Genomic DNA, 8,630 nt, shown 5'->3' on the forward strand with positions numbered 1-8,630 from the left:
AGGCACTGCCCTTTAAGTAAGGATTCTGGGCCCTGGACTCATGGACAATTTTGATTCAGGTGCCTAAGATCTGGAGGACGGAATAGTTCATACATACCCCAATATAATATGATCAATATAGAGAATATATGGCTGAAGAAGGCTCTTCTGGGCATATTCAGAAGGACAGTATGATAAGAAAGATATAAAATCAACACACGTTGCCCAAAATAAACTTAAATGGTTACCTGTGTAAGTGGGATTTACTTGCCTTAGGATAAACAGGGTTTGGGCCATAGTTTCTGGATTCTAACTGGCACTGCTTAGTTGGATCAAGACTGGGGAAGTTCTGGACATTGCAAATAATGCTAATGTAGGTATGTCACGGAGCACTCAGGTGCCCTGTGCCTGAGAGCAGAAACGGCTCGGGAGAGACCCCTAGTGGCAAGAAGGGGGAGGCTTAGCTGCCAGTCACCAGGGCAGCACAGGTGCTGGTTGCTAGGGTAACCGGTGGAGCCAGCTGACATGAAGGGGCAGGGCTTGGCCCTTCTTAAACCCAGGCGTGAGGCCAGGAGGGCAGTTCACCTCTGGCAGCCAAGGAAGGGGGAGCTCGGCCAGTGCCGAAAGAGGGGAGAAGCCCGATAGCATGAGCATCCCCTGGTTGCTGCCATGGGTTGGAATATTTCCCAGTAGGGATTGAATGTTGTTTTGGCCAGACGGTTTAGTTTTTTATGTTATAGCTTGGGGGCTTTGTGTTTTTGTGTTTGTTGTTACACCAGAGGACCGGGTGAGGCTCTTAGGGGTTGGAGGAGGCCTCATAGGGGACTCCATGGTAGCATGAGGATCCTGGTGCCAGAGAGGGCACAGCATTTGCGGTGCATTGGTCCCAACTCCAGAGCAAGGGGGGCGGTGAGTAGCCCGGAGAGAGGGCTGCGAGGAGCGAAAAGCCCCAGAGTAAAGGGGGCAGTGAGAAGCCCCAGAGAGAAGGCAAGGACCACGTTAGTACCATCTGTGAGGCTTGGGCTGCGGTGTAGGGGAGGAAAAAGGAGCAGCACACAGCTCCCCCTGGCACTGGGGTGTGTAAAGTGGGCAGCCTCCCACTAATTACAATCAATCAATCAAGATCAAGGCGTGGCAGGAGAGTAAGCGGGTGGTTGGCCCATTACAGGAGGGCGGAGCCACCAAGAGAAAGGCTCCAGTAGTAATACTCCTGTCACAAGGTACCTAGTACAGGGAATTTATAGTGAATTTCTTACCTTCCCTTCCTCCAATTCCTACCATACCATGCCCCCCCCCCCCTGCAAAAAAACAAAACAAAACCCAAAGGCAACCAAAAGAAGGGTAGATAACAGCTTGATCAAGATTTTCCAGGTTGAAACTTGAGAATTAGGAACCTAAATACCCATGTTAGATACCATTCTAGGTGCTCATACTTTTAATGGATCAAGACCTTAACACTTTTATAGCTGTGTTTAACAGAATGGGACTGCTTGTGTTGTCAGACAGTTTCCATTGTGTGACTATGCACATCCTGCTCATGGCTGTTAGTTTTTTTATCTTTGTAATATAATACAGAATCATGAGAGAGAAATAGGGAAGAAAGTAACTAGTAATGGTTAAATGTAAATGTTGATTTTTTTCCTATAAGCAATGCTGTACCTTATTTTCTTTTGGATTTGCATTTATGTTGGATTATGCATACATGGCTGCTTTAACATGAATCATTTAAAACCACTAGCAAAGTGATGAGTTGTTTAAAGGAACAGATTAGTGTTAAGTTTGATAGAAGCGAATTACTTTTTCCTCTCACAGAAACAAAAATATTACTAAGGCCTTTGGGTTTATGGTGCTATTATATGTGTGTAGGTGTATATGCACATGCATGTCTGTGTTCTTTTTAAGCGTTTGTCTACATTTTGAAAAGAAAAAATATTGATCATTAAATGAAGTCCTCAGAATTACAGGATACCACTCATACACAAGTTTTAAATAAACATCCATGCTAAGACAAACACTGCCCCCCCCCGCCCCGACTGTTTTAACAAATTGGTAAAATGTTAGTGTTTTACAGTTAAAATAATTAGGACAGAAAACATGAGTTTTGGCTGCTTTAATAGTTCTTTATTCGAAACTCAGTTTTAATACTATGTTGCTGTAGGTTGTTGTATTACCTTTTTCCTTTTTATTTTTCTTTTCAGCAAACAAAAATAAATGGTCAGGAAGATATATTCTGATATGTTTTTCTTGAATAATGTATAATCTGAATTTAGATGGGGCTTAGTTAAATTTAGACTAGGTATGGTAAAAAAGCCCATGGTGGAATCACTCAAACCTACATGGATTTCTGTAAGTATCAGGAGCAAACAGAACAGAAATTCACCCTTTGGGGGGTGGGGGGCATGCAGGCTGCCTGCACTGGTCAAGGCCAGTAGCTTGGGGGCATTCAAGCACACCTCCCAACATGATCCATGGTCTCCCCAGGCTGCTGGAGATTGCTGAGTGCTGCCAAGCACTCCTCCCCCCATCCCTGTCAATGTTTAGCATCCTTGAAAGGCATCTCCAGCCCAGTCTGTTCCTTGTCACTGTACCTGCTCATTGGGATCTCTGGATGGCCTCCCACACATTCACACAGGTTTCCCCATGCCCTCCACTGAGCTGGCACAAAACCACACCAGGGAGCTGGACACAACCAAGCAGCCCTCCCCCCACAATCCCCCATCAGCTATCAGAGCCAGTGGTAGGCATCTCTAGCCTGGTCTGCTCCCCATCACTGTGCCTGCTTGCGGAGGCATGGGGATCCTTTAGTGGGTTCTCGCCCAAGGCTCTCCAAGCCCCCCATGAGCCAGTGTAGCACCAGAGAACTGGGAATGGCTGAGCACTTCTTCTATCCCTCCTATGTCAGCATTAGCCAAGGTGCTGTCTCAGGTCTGCGAGAGCCTGGGGTTGCAGCTGGCTGTGTACTTGGGTGCAGCAGCCAAGCACAGCTTCTTGCAAGGTGGGGCTGGCAGATACCCACAAAAGTGCCTGGGATGCTGGTGGACAGTGGCCTAACTTGATTTACAAGCAGACCTGTACTGAAGTTTGATATATACTTAAGATATATTCATGACATCTTCATCATTTGGATTGAAAACCTGCAATCTCTGATTGAGTTCCATCAGAAATTCAACAATCACCATCTCTCCATTCGACTATCTCTTGAATACTCCAGCACCAACATCTCTTTTTTAGATATGATGATCAATATCCAGAATGGTAAAATACAGACCATGTTATACAAGATGCCCACAGACCAACATACATATCTGCACAGAACCAGCAATCGCCCTAAACATACCAAAAAATCTGTGATATACAGCCAACCCCTCAGATACCACCGGATTTGCACTGAGAACGCTTGGGATTGCCACCTCACCAATCTTAAAATAGCTTTCACTCAATGAGGGCACTCCTCCAGAGAGACAGATCGTATGTTTGAAAGAGCCACCCAGATACCATGTGAAGAACTGCTGCAGTACAGAAGAAACCCCTCCATGAATTGCACACCACTGGTTATGACATATCACCCCTCCCTCAAACCTGTGTGGAAAATCCTCAAACAATTACAACCCTTATAAGAAAGAGACCCTATTCTTAAAGAGATCTTCCCAGAACCACCCATCCTAGCCTTCAAACAAGCACCAAACCTTGCTAACCTCATCACCAGAAGCAAACTTCCTCAGGCCCAGAACACACCAAATGGATACAGACCATGCCATGACAAGTAATGCAAAACCTGCCAACACATCTCCACCACCCCCACAATTACTACACCCCACAACAGAGCCATCAGCATTCCTGGATCTTACAGCTGCACCTCCAGAAATGTAATATGTCTCATCCAGTGCACCAAACACCCTGATGGAAAATACATAGGAGAGACCAAACAACAACTGCGCACCAGAATGAACGCACACCGGAAATCTAGCAAAGACAAGAATACCCAACTAACTGTGGGGGCACATTTCTCAGTAGAAAACTGCTCTCTTTGCAATCTTTCATTTCTAATCCTCAAAGGAAACTTACAAAACACTTCTCACAGAAGAGCCTATGAACTTCATCAACCTCCTGGATACTAAAAATCACGGACTAAATATAGACATTAGATTTATGACACATTATAACCTGCCTGACATCTGACTCCCCAGGTACTCTCCACTATTTAACTGCTACATTCACTCCCTTCTCCCCCTGCACCCAGCCTCTCTCTCACCCACTGACTTCTCAGTTTACATCTTCACTGACTGCCTATATTGCATGCATACCAGCCTCTGGCTTCTTTACTTTTCATCCATCCAGGAAGAGCACACACCAACTGCAGAGGCTTCCTCAGCCTGACAAAGGATTTTTAAACCTGAAAGCTTGCTTTAATTTTTTTTTCCAACTATTTAAGTTGGTCTAATAAAAGAGATCAGATTCACCCAAAGAACCTTGTCTGCCTATGTCCTTAGATCAACATGGCTACCACCTACACTCCTGTTAGAAAACTGATAAAATTTGCATCCTGTTTAGCTAGTCATGCTGATGAGGCCTGTCCTAAACTACTTTTTTGGAGTCAAGACAAAGGTAGAGAAAAAAAGAAGATAGAGTGTGTAGGTATGTTTTAATATTGTTTGTTGCTACAACACTCTCAGTTAGGCTTTGAAATTTATGGGAGTGAAAAGTGGAGTGGTTTCTTTTCTTTTCTTTTATTGGTATTGTTTAGTTTGAGACCAATATAAAAAGCAAGGCTGTATTAAATGCATCAGTTCATATTTGGATGGCTGTGTTGAAGCAATGTAACAAGACACAGATGAAACATTGTTAATAATGAAAGTGCACAATTTGCTGAATGTAGCAAAAAAGAGAAAAAAAAAGTAGAGAGAACCTAAAATCATGAATCTATGTTTTTCTTTTACCTGCAATTTTTTCTTGTGCCTGATATAAAAGTACTTTTTTTGAAGTACATTGCTGTGTAAGTTGCAAAGAGGCAGTTACAATCCCCATCATGCAAATTGTCCAAGCAGTAGTTTAAAAGCATTAGTTTCTGTGACTGTCTGAATGAAGGAGAGAGAAAATATACAATTTCCTATGTGATATCAAAAGGGGTGGGAAATTTATCAGACTGCTAAAAATCTTAGTGAGCATGATTTTCCAAACCCTCATAACATTTATTATTAATATTTTAATGTGCATCCCATTTTGCCTTTAAGGTTTGAAACCTCAGTTATGCTTGCTGTAGCCAGAGTTAAAAAATACTTCTTTACTTTGTAAACATTTTATTGTTTTTTAGCCTTCCTGAACTTTAAGACAACGTAATGAAATATTCCAAAAAACCCAACACCCTCTTTCTATGTACACATTCATGTGTGTGTTTGTGTTCATGTATAAGGGTAGATGTGAGTGTGTACTAATATCTATATTAATGTAAATCATCGTTAGCCTGGAGACTTAGCCTGAGTCAGAATCTTAGCTTAGTGCAGATTGATATAGCTTAATGTAGTTGTGCAAATCTACATCATTTAAATATCTGAAAAGGTTTAGCCCCAGAGGAATGTGTTTTTTCCAGAGTCAGTGTGAGCATCTTCAGAAAAACAGATATGAAGCAAGTAGCAACTTTGACTATGCATCTAGTTGTCAGTGCACACAACTTGCTGATATAGAAAAAAGGACAGTTATCACTGACATTAGTTAACCTGACAATGGGATTTTCACTCCTAGAATACAGAATACAATTCTTCCATAAAGGAGCATGATGTATTAAATATTCATTCTTCTAATGCCACCCACTATATAATAGAAGACAAAATGAAAGAAAGATTTATCCCTAAGACACTTCTACTGGCACTCGCACTGGTAGCAGTGAACTGTTCATTGGATAAGGATTACAGGAAGGTGCCCACTGAGCAATTGGTTTGTATGTTATGTACTGCAATACTAATTAATCACACAATGTTAATCTATAATGCTATAAAAGGTAAGGGTGCAGCTTCAGTAGACATACTTGTAGTAAACTAGCTAACTCAGGTTATGATACTAAAGTAGCTGCCATGGCATGGGGCTTAGAAATGTTGTCTGTTTATTCAGGGTTCAGGGTGAGTTTTGCTGTGTTCACACCCATGACTACTGTGAAGAGATATCTTACATGTGCAAGAAGTTTTGGCTTAGTGATGATTCCTGTAGAGTCCAGAAAAAAAAATCCTTCTAATAAGTCCCTAGAATTCACTTGTTAACCAATAATTTTGGAACCTCCCAGTATGTCCAGCTTGATTTGAGTTTTTGGTGAATATGTTATCTAAAGCAGGTTTCTTATCCTTTAAGTGTAATAAGCATATAGCTCTAGGTTTGCTGGTTGTTGCTAACTGCAGAAGAATTGCTGCAGTACAAAAAGAAAATCCCCAAGAATCACACACCATTATTTATGGCATACCATCCTTCCCTAGAACCCATATGGAAAATCCTCAAACAATTGCAACCCACACTAGAAGATGACCCAATACTTAAAGGGATCTTTCCAGAACCACCTATCCTAGCCTTTAAACAAGCACTGAACCTTGCCAGCCTCATCACCAGAAGCAAACTTCCCATGGCCAAGAGCACACCAAATGGTTCCAAACCATGCCGGGACAAGGAATGCAAAACCTGCCAACACATCTCCACCACCCCCACAATTACTACACCCCACAACAGAGCCATCAGCATTCCTGGATCTTACAGCTGCACCTCCAGAAATGTAATACATCTCCTGCAGTGCACTAAATGCCCTGATGGAAAATCTGTAGGAGAAACCAAACAACAACTGCATACCAGAATGCATACACACCAAAAATCTATCAAAGACAAAAAGACCCAATTCCCTGTGGGTGCACACTTCTCACAAGACAACCCCTCTCTCTCCAATCTCTCAGTTCTAATCCTCAAAGGGAATTTACAAAACACCTTTTGTAGACAAGCCTATGAACTTCACTTCATAAATCTACTGGATACAAAAAATCATGGACTAAATATAGATATTGGATTTATGGCACATTATAACCTGCCCGATATCCAATAACCCCATGTAACCTGTCTGCATTTTACCAGCTACAGAAAAGCTCCATTAACTGGCACCTTAGAAGCCGGTGTGCTTTATTAACTGGCATGCCAACTTGCAAGGTAAAGTGAGACCGGAAGAGCCCCCATGGCCCAGGGGATAGCAGGCTGCATGAGGCCCACCTTCCTGTCCTGCGGGGCCCTCAGGCAAAGACTCCTGTTCGGGCCTTTCAATTCACCAGCATATTTTGTTATCCAGCATCCTCCAGGAATGGGGGATGCTGGATCACAGCGATTTTACTGTACATTCTATCACCAGGTCAACATTCTCCCTTCTTCCTCCCCCAGTTCCCCACACACCTCTCTCCCATGGCCACTAATCCTCACTGCCATGTCTTTGCATTTTCACAGACCTACATTTAGCATATTGGCTTCTATTCTACCTAGAAGAGCATGCAAAACACAACCAGACTCTCTCTATGCCCAGAGAAGGGTGCTCATGCCTGAAAGCTTGCAAAGAACATTTTTTCCAATTATTTAGTTGGTCCAATAAAAGATACCACATCTACTCACAGCTAAATGTTCAGAATTTAAATAAATATTTACGCATAACAGAAATATTGTGGAGCCTCTATGGTAAAGGCTGCTTTGAGATTCACTTTTAAAATATACCTATTGCATTCATTCACTTATTTCTGATCTTTTATCTTAGACATCTCAACTATTTTCCCACTTGCTCAGTCTATTCCACATTCTGCCAATGCATTGCTATGAACATTTTTTTTTATGAATGGGCCTGATACAGTTTAAAGCCGAAAGTTGATATGGTGATTGCAGAGATGAGAAAACACTCACTTCCTCCCTTATTTGTTCATGGCAAAATTCCCAGGGCTCATTGTATGGGGGTACTTGTTGTGTACCTCCTACAAAGTGCAAGTGGGGAATTGTACCCTAAGCAAAATATTATATTTGGAGATTAGAAGTAAAACAGAAGAGCCCATTTGGAAGCTGAGATAAATCTACAGTATGTTTTGATTACTTTCATTAAAAAAAAAGAAATGGATGATAATCACAAAAGAAGTGGGAATATTGGTAAATAAACTGAATGAGTAACATAGCTTCAAGACTCAGGTGATTCCATTGCTTATCTACCTAAATGTACAGTACTGTCTTGTACATTATGAAAAGGCTGATCAAATTCATGTTTGCAATAAATGCCAGGTTATGTGTCATTATGTCAAACACCAGTTTGCCTCATTCCTGACCTACAACACCCCCTTGTTTAGTTTAGTCTACCTGGGCCTCTCTTGGGTCTCACACTGCTAGTGTTGTTGCATGTATACCAGCTTATTCAGCTATTTTGTGAAATGGATAAGTGAGGTGGCCAGATCAAGGATCCACTCCAACTGTCAATAAATACAGCTTGACAATTGGAAAAATGTTGTTTTGATGTAAGGGAATTGATAGTATCACAGAAGCGTAAGGTATTCAAGTAGTTTCAGAGATATGTCTTGAGACATAAAGTAAAATCAACAATGTGGGAAAGGATGTCAGAGTGGAAGTGAACACTACATGCTTAGTAGATATATAGTGACTGGGAA

The 8,630-nt window shown here is 41.9% G+C and overlaps 1 long non-coding RNA gene across 1 annotated transcript in view; it reads right to left on the minus strand.

The window, feature by feature from the left end:
* The window catches only part of LOC109299453, a 13,202-nt gene extending 6,206 nt beyond the window's left edge, over positions 1-6,996 (minus strand). The window contains exons 1-3 of the long non-coding RNA XR_002097856.1: positions 6,985-6,996; positions 6,884-6,889; positions 5,409-5,414 (exon numbers count right to left, since the gene is read on the minus strand). This is a non-coding gene — a long non-coding RNA (uncharacterized LOC109299453). The remainder of the gene's footprint in view (positions 1-5,408; positions 5,415-6,883; positions 6,890-6,984) is intronic.
* Between the last annotated feature and the right edge of the window lie 1,634 nt (positions 6,997-8,630).

This window comes from Gavialis gangeticus, unplaced genomic scaffold, assembly GCF_001723915.1.
Source record: "Gavialis gangeticus isolate Ggan-Ray unplaced genomic scaffold, GavGan_comp1, whole genome shotgun sequence".
NCBI lineage: Eukaryota > Metazoa > Chordata > Crocodylia > Gavialidae > Gavialis > Gavialis gangeticus.